Genomic DNA, 14,720 nt, shown 5'->3' with positions numbered 1-14,720 from the left:
CTCTCAAATGAAGCTGTCAAATCACTGTTCAAACATTAATTAATTAAATGTCACAGCACCCTTGTGAAGTGGATATTATCATCCCTGTTCTAGAGATGGGGAAACTGAGACACAGAGAAGTTAAGTGACCTTCCCTAGATCACTCAGCAGAATTGGAAATTGAACCCAGGAAAGTTGATCTCCATTCTTATGGGATGACTACTAATAAACCACACTGCACTTCATTCTGTTGATGCCCTACATTCTCCACACTCCTCCATTCTTACTTTAAATTGGAGAGGGCACAGAGAAGAAATATGTGAATGATTAAAGGATTGGAAAATCTGTTTTATAGTGATAGACGCAAGGAGCTCAATCTAGGTAGCTTAATCTTCCTTTTGTTAAGGGGTGACTTGATCACAGTTTAAAAGTACTTACATGGGAAACAAAAAAATTGATAATAGGCTCTTCAGTCTAGCAAACAAAGATATAACAAGATCCAATAGCTGGAAGCTGAAATTAGGTAAATTTGGACTAGAAATAAGGTGCACATTTTTAACAGTGACGGTAATTAACCATTGGAACAATTTACCAAGGATTGTGGTGGATTCTCCATCACTAGTAATCTTTAAATCAAGATTGGATGTTTTTCTAAAGGATATGCTCTAATTTCAACAGAAATTAATTAAAGGAAGTTCTGTGGCCTGTGTTATAAACAGGGCAAACTAGATGATCACAGTAGTCCCTTCTGGTTTTGTAGTCTATGAAAAATATTTTTAAAGGAATATCCAGTGAACCTGCTCTTGCTGTTTAAACTGAAACAGGAAAAATATCAACTTAAAAGAAGTCCACATATTGTCAATGCATAATTATTCATCATAATTTATAACAAGGAAACAACTGCAATCAGTATAATTTATCATCACAACCTGCGGCAGACTATAAATTGATCAGACATAGTAAAGAAAACTACTTTGTTTCCAGTAGATACTTGCACATCTCAAATAGTTATGAATACATTTAAAATTATTAAAAAAAATTAAAATCTAAATTATTATATGACTTCATGGGAAACCTCTTCTACATCAAAGGGAGAGGATCCATTGATGTTTCATCTTCCTTCTTTTATTCCCTAATGATTGTCTTTCATCTTATCCGGATCAAAGAAAGTTTGAATTTGCTTTCTATAAATAGCTAGAGACTCACATGGATACCTTTGCAATTTACATGGGATGGCTGGTTTCTTTATCAAGGCCAACTCTCCAACTCTCATTAAAGTAAATGGATGTCTTTCATTTGACTTTAATGGGAGCTGTCAAGACAGACATAAAGAAACTAATTGTCATGTAAATTGCAAAATAACAGATGCATTACCAGGATACAAGGCAGCTGCATGGTTTTGGAATAGAGTATCTGACTTCTGAATGTTCAGCCTAAAAATCCAGACCTAGTCTAATATTACCACAAAATAACTCTTCAAGTTCTACCAGGCATTCTCTCTCTCTTTCTTCAACGCTTAGCCAGACAGTCGGCCGTAGCGATCGTTCGCCATTTGGTCCATTCCTGCGCAACCACAAAGGCTTGATGGCCTGAGAGTCCAACATTGGAACAGACTTTATGAACCCATGTAATAGGGGGTCTGCCTCTGGGCCGCTTCTATCCCTTGGTTGGTGGAATTTTATCCCAGATGTTACAAGCCACGTGGAGAATGGCGTTTGCTGGAACGTCTTGTGGCATCCTTGCGACATGTCCAAAAAGCGTAAGGTGCCACCTGCGGACAATGGCCCCAGTAGTCTGTAGACCCGAGCGACCATAAACATCTGCATTACAGCTGCAAGCATTAGGTAGATATTAGATAGGACTAAAACAGTTGCTAGGAAGATAATGTAAGCTAACGCTAAACTTGCCCTAAGGGGAAAAAGCCTCTATTTAAAGAGAAACTGTTTCCGTCAAACAGATTTTAAACATATCAATGGAAATTTTCATGACATAATTCAGAGACAAAAACAGGAACCCTTTATTTTTTACATGAAATGTTACCTTGTTGCCACAGTGCTAGGATTTAAGTTTCAGAGTAGCAGCCGTGTTAGTCTGTATCCTCAAAAAGAACAGGAGTACTTGTGGCACCTTAGAGACTAACAAATTTATTAGAGCATAAGATCCGAAGAAGTGGGTTGTAGCCCACGAAAGCTTATGCTCTAATAAATTTGTTAGTCTCTAAGGTGCCACAAGTACTCCTGTTCTTTTTGAGGATTTAAGTTCTTACTAATAATCAAATACCTAACAAATTAGTATTGTAATAAATTAGTCAAATAAAAAGCAATGCTTCACAGCCCTGGACTTGCAAGCCCAGAGATTGTCTGTGTTAATGCATATTAGTTATAATTTGTCTGTAGGGGGGGGGAAAAGCCATGTGTATACATATCCTGATAACTTTCAGCACCTGCTTTGAATTGAGAGATTGATGCAGGACGTATGTAACCTCAGCTGGTTATGCTTGCACTCTAAAACATCCACTTGAATTTTCAGATAGGGACGGCATAAGCTAACTGTGATTTTTTTCCCCCTATAAATGTAGCCATTGAGCAAAGGGACACATCCATTTACTAAAAGCTAGCTATCAGAAACAGAAGTCAGTTATTTTACAGCAGCACAGAGAAGCTCTCTTCAATGAACACGTCTTAAGGGAATAAACATTTTAAAGGAATACCTGATAAATCAGTTTAGAGACTGAGGAAAAACTAGTCTGGGGAAAAAATAGGTTACTTAACATTATTTATCATTTGTTCAGTGTCACCACTGTGCTCATGCTGTACAAGACAAATAAAAAGGCAGTTCTGTCCTGAGGGACTCGCATTCTAAGAGCCAGATCCTCCTGCAAATCCTTACATTGTTGCTTCATTTTTTACACATGACGTAGTCCAGTTCTTGTTAATGGAATGACTTGAGTCAGAAAGGAGAGGCAGAATAAGAGAAATCACACTGGAAGAGCCAGAGGAAAGTATCAATATAGTCAGGGCTGCCCAGAGGATTCAGGGGGCCTGGGGCAAAGCAATTTCGGGGGTCCCTTCCATAAAAAAAAGTTGCATACTATAGAATACTATATTCCCGTGGGGGCCCCTGCGGGGCCTGGGACAAATTGCCCCACTTGCCCTCCCCCCCCCTCCCCCCGCTGGGCAGCCCTGAATATAGTTTCCTTAATTTGCAGATTCCTAGGAAGGTTTTTGCAAACAGAAGAGAAAATCAAAGAGGATCCTGAAGCAGGGCCAGCTCCAACATTTCTGCCGCCCCAAGCAAAAAAAAAAAAAAAAAAAGCCGCGATCGCAATCGGCGGCGGCAACTGGAAAAAAAAAGCCGCGATCGGCGACGGCAGGTCCTTCGCTCCTAGAGTGAGGGACCTGCCGCCTCCGAATTGCCGCAAGTGCCGCCCCTCTCCCTTGGCCGCCCCAAGCACCTGCTTGTTAAGCTGGTGCCTGGAGCCGGCCCTGTCCTGAAGAATCAATCCCTGCTGCCCTCAGAAAAGAATGTAGGGCTGTCAAAGTTGGTGTATTATTATGTATAATACTGGATTATTCATTCACTTAATGTATTATACTGTAACCACAGGGGCCCTGACTAAAAAGACATCTCACATGATCAGCCTTCTCTTTTTTCCATTTGGTGCCTTGGTGAGGTTCTCTTTCATTTTCTTCCTCCATGCTTTTTACTGTTGTGGCAGGCTCTGTAACTAAAGTCATTTTTGATCATACAGAGAAAAAAAAGGTGTAGGTCCTTTTAACACTTCCCGGTACATCAGTAATATACATCTGTGACAGGCTGGGCCAAATGGTTCCATTTTGACTCTCCTGAGGTGTCTGAAATATTCCTGGTTCAAAACCAAGGCACAACTTTGTACTGCTGAAAGTGATCTCTTATGTGTATCTCCCTTATGCTCATGGTTGTAAAACTAATCTCACTCCTGCTTTTTGTGATTACATTTTAAAATTATCAAAATAAGGAACTTTATTTGGAAAAAGCAAATGTCAATTTAGAATTCCTCAATACATGCAGTTTTCAACAACCTGATTTTCAGAGCTGTTCTTGGAGATCAGAAAGACAATCTGTCTGGGACTGGATTAACTGTATAATTTGGAGAGCTCCATTTGCTGGATAACTGTGGAACAATCATCCCATTTTTACCGCACATGTGTTTGTGTTACAAGAATACTGCTCTTAATCATAATGGACCCAAGCCCATTCATTGGATCCAGTATCTACGTAACTGATTTGTTCCACCTCTTGTTTAATACTCTTTTGTTCAGCTGTCCGAGGGTATTCAAAGAAAGTAAGGAATGTTTCTACTCTTTCAAATATGTTAGCATTCATAAGAGAAACATTCACTAATATTACTGGAATAGTTTAAAATATATTAGTGTTCTGGTCCTTGGAATAGACTACTTGGTGCTGCTATAGTTGGTGTGAAGCAGTATTTTCATTTTTAAGCATGTATTTTTAGAAATTTGTAAAATGAATGAAAATTTTCTCAGGTCTGAGCATAAAAATCAACACTTTTTTCCTACTAAATTAAAAAATCCTGTTGAATTATTTCCTTTAAAATGCATGTGTCCTTCTCCCAAAGCAGTGTTTCACACTGTATGTAGTGTTGTTCTTAGTTTATAGAACAGTAGCAAAAGTGGGGTATTTTAGCATGCTGGGAAAACTGTTCCTACAGAGTAGTTATCAGTGGCTCGCAGTCAAGCTGGAGGGGCATATCAAGTGGGGTCCCGCAGATATCAGTTCTGGTCTGGTTCTGTTCAATATCGTCATCAATGATTTAGATAATGGCATACCATACAGAGTACACTTATAAAGTTTGCGGACCATACCAAGCTGGGAGGGGTTGCAAGTGCCTTGAAAGGACAGGATTAAAATTCAAAATTATCTGGACTAATTGGAGAAATGCTTTGAAGTAAACAGGATGAAATTCAATAAGGACAAATGCAAAAATACTCCACTTGGAAAGGAACAATCAGTTTCACACATACAAAACGGGAAATGATTGCCTATGAAGGAGTACTGCAGAAAGGGATCTGGGGGTCATAGTGGATTACAAGCTAAATATGAGTCAACAGTGTAACACTTTTGCAAAAAAAATCAAATATCATTCTAGGATGGATTAGCAGGAGTGTTGTAAGACATAAGTATTTCTTCCACTCTACTTTGCGCAGCTTAGGCCTCAACTCGAATATTATGTCCATTTTTGGGCACCACATTTCAGGAAAGATGTGGACAAATTGGAGAAAGTCCAAAGAAGAGCAAAAAATGATTAAAGGTGTAGAAAACATGACCTATGAGGAAAGACTGAAAACTCTGTTTGTTTAGTCTGGAGAAGAGAAGACTTAGAGCAGCAGGTCTCAACCAGAGGTCCGGGGCCCTCTGGGGGGCTGCGAGCAGGTTTCAGGGGGTCTGCCAACCATGGCTGGCATTAGACTCAGTAGGGTCCAGGGCAAAAAGCCAAAGTCCCGCCACGTGGGCCTACAGCTGAGGGCCCCGAGCCCCACCACCTGGGGCTGAAGCTGAAGCCTGAGTAACTTAGCTTCACTTTGCCCCCTATGGTGTGGGGCCCCAGGCAATTACCCTACTTGATACACCCCTAACACAAGCCCTGGCTTTTATATGCAGAAAAACAGCTGCTGTGGCACATCTGGGCTGTGGAGTTCTTATAGCATGTTGGGGGGGAGGCTCAGAAAGAAAAAGGTTGAGAACCCCTGACTTAGAGGGCACATGATAACAGTTTTCAAGTACATAAAAGGTTGTTACAAAGAGGAGGGAGAAAAATTGTTCCCCTTAACTTATGAGAACAGGACAAGAAGCAATGGGATTAAATTGCAGCAAGGGAGGTTTAGGTTGGACATTAAGAAAAACTTTCCAACTATCAAGGTAGTTAAGCACAGGAATAAATTGCCTAGGGAGATTGTGGAATTTCCATCTTTGGAGATTTTTAAGAGCAGGTTAGACAAACATCTTTCAGGGATGGACTAGGTAATACTTAGTCCTTCCTTGAGTGCAGGGGACTGGACTAGATGACCTTTCGGGGTCTCTTCCAGTCTTTCGATTCTATGATTCACACCATCTGCATTGTAGGAACCTTGTCACTACAGGTCTTTGGAGACATCAGTTTTTGAGCTTAATAGTTTCTGTTTTAACACTTTTGACAATGTTGTAGCACCATCAGAAACTAGAAACTGCTTATTGTTGAGGACCCTTTTCACTAGCCTGTAAGGATTATAACACAGCAGGTCCTTTGGGGATATATTAGGGGTCGGCAACGTTCGGCACGCGGCTCGCCAGGGTAAGCACCCTGGCGGGCCGGGACAGTTTTATTTACCTGCTGACGCGGCAGGTTCGGCCGATCGCGGCCCCCACTGGCCACGGTTGCGGTCCCGGGCCAATGTGGGTGGCGAGAAGCGGCACGGGCAAGCGATGTGCTGGCCGCAGCTTCTCGCCGCCCCCATTGGCCCGGGACAGCAAACCGTGGCCAGTGGGGGCCGCGATCGGTCGAACCTGCTGCATCAGCAGGTAAATAAAACTGGCCCGGCCCGCCAGGATGCTTACCCTGGCGAGCCGCGTGCCGAACGTTGCCGACCCCTGGGATATACCATAGTATGAAGGGGTTATAACACAGCAGGTCCTTTGGGGATATACCATAGTATGAAGGGGTAATAACACAGCAGATGTAAAATGTGTATAGGAGTGATATTCTTATGCAGTCTAGTTAAAGACACCTTCTCTCAGTCTTGGAAGAATGAGTCTTGAGTGACTGTAAAATCTTGTATTAGATTATAAACTCTTCCAGTCAGGGGCCATGTCTCCTCTGTATTGTGAGGCACCTAATATGTTACTGGATGCTGTAAAATGAAACAATTCAATTATAATAATGAGTTTTAAATAGGCTTATTTTATACAATAATTAGATCAAAGGAAACAAACTGGATGGAATCTCCAAAAGCAAATCTCACACACACACAAAATCAACAGGGTGATCAACATCACAAAAAGGGCACTGTTTATAGGCCCAAAGCTAATTGTATGGAATCCAATTAAAAAGGTGGGGATAGTAATCATATGATTATACAGTAACTCCTTGCTTAATGTTGTAGTTATGTTCTTGAAAAATGTGACTTTAAGCAAAACGATGTTAAGCGAATCCAATTTCCCCATAAAAATTAATGTAAATGGGGGGAGTTAGATTCCAGGGAAATTGTTTTTGCCAGACAAAAGACATTATATACATATACAGTATAACTTTTAAACAATTTTAAACAAACAATTTAATGCAGGTATAAGTTTTAAACAATTTAATACTGTACTCAACAATGATGATTGTTAAGCTTGGTTGAGGTGGTGGAGTCAGAGGTGGAGGAGAGTGGATCGTCCGGCTGCTCCTCTTGCTGTTCTTCCTTAACCGTCACAACTCGAAAAAACGTATCTAGAGATGGTTGTTTTGCTTTCCTTTTTTCTTCTTGGTAAATTTCTTTATAGCAAGTCATTAGATGACCAACTCCCCTAATCACTTTAGAGCTGCGTTCCCTGTCAGGATCATCATCACTAAGGATCTGCAAACCAGCTTCAATCATTTGGAAAGCTTCAGAAAGACGTTTGACAGTCAAATTTTGATGGGTTGGTTCTTCTTTTACTTCTTGGCCCTCGTCTTCCATTGCTCTCATCATGTCTAGTTGCATCAGATCTTCATTGGTTAGCTCTTCTCCATGTGACTGCAGAAGTTGTGTAACGTCAGCTTCTTCCACTTTATCAAATCCTGCTTTCTTGGCCAAGCTGAGAATATCTTTCTTCATAGCAGGGACAATATCTTTAAATCCTTTTAAGTCATTGACACATTCAGGCCACAACTTCCACCACACACCATTCATGCATGCCTGAGTAACTTCAGCCCAGGACTCACCGATGTTATTGATGCACTTGAGGATGTTGTAGTCACGCCAAAATTGCCGAATCGTAGGCTTGCCTTCTCCATCAGTGCCTCTGATGAGCTGGTCGAAAGTACGGCGTAAGTAATATGCCTTAAATGCAGCGATGGCTCCTTGGTCCATAGGTTGGATGAGTGATGTGGTGTTAGGTGGCAGAAAGACAACTTTAACGTTTTCGCACAGGTCGTCCAGATTGATTGGATGAGCTGGTACATCAGAAATAAGTAATAAAATCTTGAAATCAAGATTTTTGTTGGCACAGTATTCCTTCCATGCAGGGACGGCATAGAGAGTCAGCCATTCTGAAAAAATAGCTCCAGTTATCCATGCCTTCTTNAGCCAGTTGGAGCTAGTGGTGGGGGCTTGGTACCAGGCTGGACCGGCAGCCCCTCCCCCCCCCCAGCTCCCCTAAGTTCCCTCTGCGCAGCCGCTCAGCAGGCTCGCAATTGCTGGGCAGTTCAGTTGCCCCTCCCCCCACTGCCCTGTGCCGCTCCTGCCCTCTGCCTTGGAGATGCTCCTGCTTGCTGGTGGGGGGAAGGAGGTGCTAATGTCAGGATGTGCCCCTCCTCCCGCTCCCGTACCCTATCTCCACAGAGAGGGGGGCTCGGGGCTCACCACACAACAGCACACCACACCACAGGGTTCAGGATGGAGGGAGCTTTCTGGCAGCAGCTGCTGTCTCAACTTGCTGATCTAATTAAAAAGGCAGAGTACTAAGAGTGGGGTCAGCGTACTTAAAGGGGAAATGCCGGTCTCTCTCTCTCTCTCTCTCTCTCTCTGACACACACACACACACACAGGGTCGCCCTTAGGCATACGCAGCTGCGTAGGCCACCCGAAAATTTGGGGCACCCCTGGGTCTTAGTGTCCACACCCCTACTTCTTCCTATCCCTGTTCTGACCCTTCCTGCACGCTCCCACAGCTAGCTGCTGTAGCCTGGTGAGTCTTCCTCCAGAGGGGATCTAGTAACTTAAAGTGAAAAAGCCTTCCAGCCTGCCAGACCTATTAGCACAGGGGTGGGCAAACTATGGCCCACGGGCTGCATCCGGCCCTTCAGATGTTTTAATCTGGCCCTCAAGCTTCCGCCAAGGAGCGGGGTCTGGGGCTTGCACCTCTCCAGCTGGGGGCTTGCCCCGCTCCACGTGTGCTGTGGCTCCACATGCCTCCCGGAAGCAACGGCATGTCCCCACTCCGGGTCCTATGTGTAAGGGGAGCCAGGGGACTCCCCTGCAGCGCCACCCCGGCAGCTCCCATTGGAACCACGGCCAATGGGAGCTGCAGGGGTGGTGCCTGCTGATGGGGCAGCACGCCGAGCCGCCTGGCTGCACCTCCGCACAGGAGCCAGAGGGGGGACATGCCGCTGCTTCCGGGGGCTGCTTGAGGTAAGCACTGCCTGAAGCCTGCACCTCTGACCCCCTCCTGACCTCCAACTGCCTGCCCCAGCCCTGATCCCCCTCCCACCCTCCAAACTTCTTGGTCCCAGCCTGGAGCACCCTCCTGCATTCCAACCCCTTACCCCAGCCCAGAGCCCCCTCCCTCACCCTGAACTTCTCCTTTCTGGCCCCACCCCAGAGCTCACACTCCCAGCCAGAGATCGCATTTCCTCCCGCACCCCAGCCCCCAATTGCATGAGCATTCATGACCCACCATACAATTTCCATACCCAGATGTGGCCCTCAGGCCAAAAAGTTTGCCCACCCCATATTAGCACAACATTGAAACTGTTACAGAGCCATTTAAATTAAAGAGCTGTTCAAGTAATGAAGCCATGTAACAGGCATTTGCCAACCCCTAGGTATATACTGTCAGTTTCTGAATTTACTGACAAGAACAGTTGTGCATTACTTAATATTTACTCAGAACATGTTAGTCTACAGGACCTTAGTTTAAAATTTGCTTTAAAGATATTTCATTAGAAGATTGCTGAAGATTATAAAATCACATCTCTAAAAAATCGTTGTGCATCTAAAAATCTATTCTGAGTATTCATCTTTAGCCTTAAATGCTTGGATCTTCAGACATATCGTTTTTTAAATAAATCCTTCAAAAGATCACCCTTATCTAAAATACACATTTTAATTTTAATTACTATAGTACAAAAAAACATGCTTCTAAAGTCTTCCTGTCCTTTCTGTCCATCACTTTCTCTCTTCACCCCCCCTGTTGAAGAGAGCCCTTAAAGGGACAACACCCCTTTCCTTCCAGATATCTGGACAAATGAGTTTCCCTTTCTTTACTTCTGACTATTTGATGAAGTAATTTTAAGAGAACCCTCTAGCAAAATCAGTCCCTTAGTAAGATATAAAATCCTTTGTTATGCCTAAAATCTTTGGAAACATATTTTTTAAAGTTGGTGACACTTCATAAACATGTCTATTTATTGTTATGGAGATCACACAAAGTAGATTAGTGTTCCCTTTTTCTAAAAGCAATGAATATTGTTATGAACACAGTAAACCTCTGTGACTGATTAATTTAAAATAACATCTTTGTTTCAGTGATTTAAATATGTAGTAATCTGGAATGATTACTTTATGAAGGCTTAAGAGTACATTTAAAATATAAAATCACCTTAGAAGTACTGATTAAGAAAAAGTAAAGCCGAAAAGAGCTGCATCATGCATTCCATAATATTTAATGTTGTATTCAGCAGGACAGATGACTTGCTCTTACTGCAAATTTTTGCAAATAAATCTCTGACAAACTTCAGGGTATATCAAAATACCTGTGACTGATATTTTTTATTCCCAAGTTTAGTGCTTTTAATTAGGTACCTTCTGCATGTCCAGTCTTCACCATCTGGCATGCAGTGGAAAACATTCTCCATTTTCTTTTGAAAAAAACACTCTTCTGCAATTTCTTTCTAATGTCAGTTCCTTCATTTGGGTCAGGTATTTGGCTGGAAGGGGGTGAGCAGGGACGGGGAGGGAAGAGAAGAGGGAGATAGTGGGGAGAGGGTGGGGCCTGGGCAGAATGGTGGCGGGGTCTGGGGCAGAGCAGGGGTGGAGTATGGACAGGGCCTCAGGCAGAAGAGTTGGCCTGGGGAGCTAGCCTCCCCAAGCGGCAGCTTCACCCACCGCCTATGACAGCAGGTAAAAGCGGGTCGACTCCCACACACCCAGCGTGTGCTGCAGTGTCCTTAGGCAGAGGCCATATTCACAGAGCAGAATGCACTGGCACCGTGCATTCTGCGTGAGGGAGAGAGTACAGGGGTCTCTGCGGGCAACTGTGACTCTCTGCCACCGTGAGGCGGGCCAGGTGGTTTGGTATCCTTGCTGCTTCGTCCCTCCGCCCTCCCCTCCCCCCGGCTGCGAGCCCTGGCTACCGTCATCGGGCACAGGGGCACCAGTTTAATAATAGTACATAGGGCGCCAGAAATCCTAAGGACAGTGTGCTCTCTCTCTCTCTCTCTCTCTCTCACACACACACACACACACACACACACACACACACACAGTGTGTGTAGGGTGACCAGATAGCAAATGTAAAAAATCGGGACAGGGGTTGGGGTGCCTATATAAGAAAAAGACCCCAAAATCGGGACTGTCCCTATAAAATTGGGACATCTGGTCACCCTAGGTGTGTGTCTCTGTCTGTCTCTGCCATGCTGTGTCTCCTCCCTCCATTCCTGATGCCTTGTAGAGTGTAAGGCTACATTAACGTGTTAACCCTTGAGGGCTCAGCCAAGTGCTAGTTCATCAATTAGCAGTAAGGCATCCCCTGGGAAATATCCCATCCTCTTCCACCCTCTGACTCCACCATCTCAACCAAGCTTCACAATCATCATTGCTGTGTACAATATTAAATTGTTTGTTTAAAACTTCCACTGTGTATATGTCTCTCTCTCTCTCTCTCTCTCTCTCTCTATATATATATATATATATATATGTAGTCTTTTGTCTGGCGAAAAAAATTTCCCTGGAACCTAATCCCCCTATTTACATTACTTCTTATAGGGAAATTGAATTCGTTTAACATTGTTTCGCTTAAAGTAGCATTTTTCAGGAACATAACTTCAATATTAAGCAAGAAGTTACTGTATGTGGTTTTGTGCCTCTTAACTGCTAACCAGCTAATAGAAACCATCTGTGATGTGTACAACTTGACAACTATAGCAATAAATAGCATGAGGAGCTCTGCACTGAAATACACAGAGTACTTTTAAATTTTATAACAGAGATGGGAGGTCCTGGAATAGACAAGACTATTGATTTTTGTCCATGTTAGTAACGTTAATGTGAGAAATGTATCATGATAATATTATAATTATTGTTCTACTCTCACTGACCATAGCTATCTAAAGAGTGCTGCTTGTTTGCCCATGGCTATCCCCAGATTCCCCTGCTTTATAATTACAATTGTCAGACAGCTGGATCCAGCTGCCACCTGACATAATTAAAGTAAAGATGGATGAACAAATATCCCAGTATAATTTGTCTTTTACACACTATAATGTAGATCAAACTTCACCATTAAACAGAACTTATGGCCACATTGCTTCACAGGTGGAGGCATACTGTGTGTACTGGATGAAGAGTACCAGTTAACCTCCACCACAGTCCCAGCATATGCAATTGTATGTGATGAGGGTAGCTACCTGATGCCCTTCAGCCCCAGACCCTGCCAAGTCACCTCAACCTCAAGTCAGGAGGTTCACCAGATACAGTGAAACATGGAACCAGGTGAAAATAAATCTGACTCCATACTTGTTTACAATTTCTGCAAACAACTTGCAAAGGTAAGTAAACAAAGGTCCATAGAGTTTGCCTGCGGAACTGTAAAATGTTGAATATGAAAAATGATGATCTGGAAGAGGAATTGAGCAAATAGGTGGCAGCATTTGCAGAGGACTCTGGGAAAGTTCAGAGGGACCTAGCCATGCTAGGTGAATGGACAACGTGATAGCAGATGCAATTAATGTTGGCAAAAGCAAGTCATTCACAGTGAAAGGGATTATTTGAACTACTCGCACATACCTTACTGGCTTCTTAATTAACTGTAACAATTCAGAAAAAGACCTGAGCATCACTGTGAACAGACCAATGGAGACCTCTAGTCAATGTGCAGCAGCAATCAAAAAAGCAAATGCCATGTTAGGATGCAAATAGTTGGAGAATAATACTGAAAATATTATAATGCCATTATCTGAATTAGTGGTACACTCCAACCTGAATCACGTGTTCATTTTCCTGGTCACCATATCTCAAAAAGGAGATAGCAGAAGTACAGGAGAGTCACAGATAATGATGAGAATAGTCCGAGGCAGAGGAAAACATTCCTTCATCAAACACTTAGAAATATCATTAAACCAATATCACATTACTGAGTCCTGTCTTTAGATACACCTATTCTTAATTGTTCCAAGCCAAGAGACCAGATCTAAAGACAGTATATCAATCCGATTTTACATATAAAAGGAATATGAGCATCAAGGAGAGGCAGATATATTCTCACTTATTAAAAAAAAGTCACCATGTTTTCATATGTTAACATTGTTTGCTCTAAGTTTTGTAATGCACTTAGTACCTGGGATAGGTGCAGGGAGAAACTTTAAATATATTTTTATTTTTAAAATTGCCCTTTAAAAATAAATTATTACTTATTCTGCCTATATTTTTAAAGGAAGGACATTCTGCAGCCTGATTTGAACTTTATTTTTTTTTAAATCAACCGTTTAAATCAATCACTCTAATTTTAAACCATTACATCATATTGTGAAAGTGTATTTGCAGGGGATTGGGTGTGGAGTTAAAAACAAGGCATTGTAATGTTCATTGTACCAAACCGACCGCTCCACCATTAACACACCAGGGAACTAAGCATGTTGCTTTCAGCACATGGAGACGGGATTGTAGCTCTGCTCCAGGCAGAAGGAATGTCTGAAAAGGGTTTGACACCACTCCACGATGCAGGGCGGCAAGTATACCAAGGTAGGAGTCCCTGCAAGGTCCTTTAATTGTACAATCCAACCACAGCTCCCTTTTCATCCCCTGCAATATATATATATATATACACACACACACGCCCCGACACACACAGAGAGTTCCGCAATGCAATCAGCCGAGCCGGTCGGTGGCAATCACACCCAGGCAGTCTTCTCCAGCCGGAGCTGGTGCTCAACTAGAGCATCCTAAGAGGCAGCACCGCCCAGCTGGTTGTGTGCAGCTCAGAGCGCTGCAAGACCCCTCCTGCGCCGCGCGGCAGCCGGGGCACTGCTTCTCCCGGGATGCGGGAAGGGCAGATGCTCAGCCAGGCAGAGCGCGCGGGGATGGACCACACCAGTGCCTGTGTGTCTCTGCGGGAGGCTGGCGGAGATGCATCCCTGCCCGGGGGGGAGCGAGGCAGCGTGCCCGCGGCACTGGGCGGGGGGTCGCGGGCTTACCCTTCTGCAGTGTCTCTGCCTGCCTGTCTCCGGGTGTGCAGCCAGCCGCCCGGCAGTCAGTCCGTCTGCCCGAGCCACGGAGCCAGCCCTCCCCAAAACAGCGCTGTCAACAGGCAGGTCACTCCCCAGCTAGGCGGCTGCGCAACCTCAATCCCAGCGCCGAGTGCTGAGCACGCTGGGACTCGTAGTTCGGGCATGGAGAGGGTGCTCCGAGAAGCCCAGGGGGTCCTAATACTAGGGGTGTATCCCACCTCCAGCCTCCCTGCTCCTTTGAGCCTCAGGCAGCAGCATCCTCCGTCCACAGGACCGAGGACCATCTCCACCACCCCCATCTGTATCCTCCTTCCTCCACCACCACAGGACTAGGGACCCTCCCCACCACCCCCCTGTG

At 43.9% G+C, this 14,720-nt stretch overlaps 1 protein-coding gene across 1 annotated transcript in view; it reads right to left on the bottom strand.

Annotated features, from left to right (window-relative positions):
* LOC117883809 (tropomodulin-2) overlaps positions 1-14,463 on the bottom strand; it is a 68,682-nt gene extending 54,219 nt beyond the window's left edge. Inside the window, exon 1 of the mRNA XM_034783584.1 lies at positions 14,330-14,463. The gene's annotated coding sequence lies outside the window, so the exon portion shown is untranslated. The remainder of the gene's footprint in view (positions 1-14,329) is intronic.
* Between the last annotated feature and the right edge of the window lie 257 nt (positions 14,464-14,720).

This window comes from Trachemys scripta, chromosome 10 (assembly GCF_013100865.1).
Source record: "Trachemys scripta elegans isolate TJP31775 chromosome 10, CAS_Tse_1.0, whole genome shotgun sequence".
NCBI classification, from domain to species: domain Eukaryota; kingdom Metazoa; phylum Chordata; order Testudines; family Emydidae; genus Trachemys; species Trachemys scripta.
Note: the sequence above shows the minus strand (reverse complement) of the source record. Positions and strands in the feature narration are given on the sequence as shown.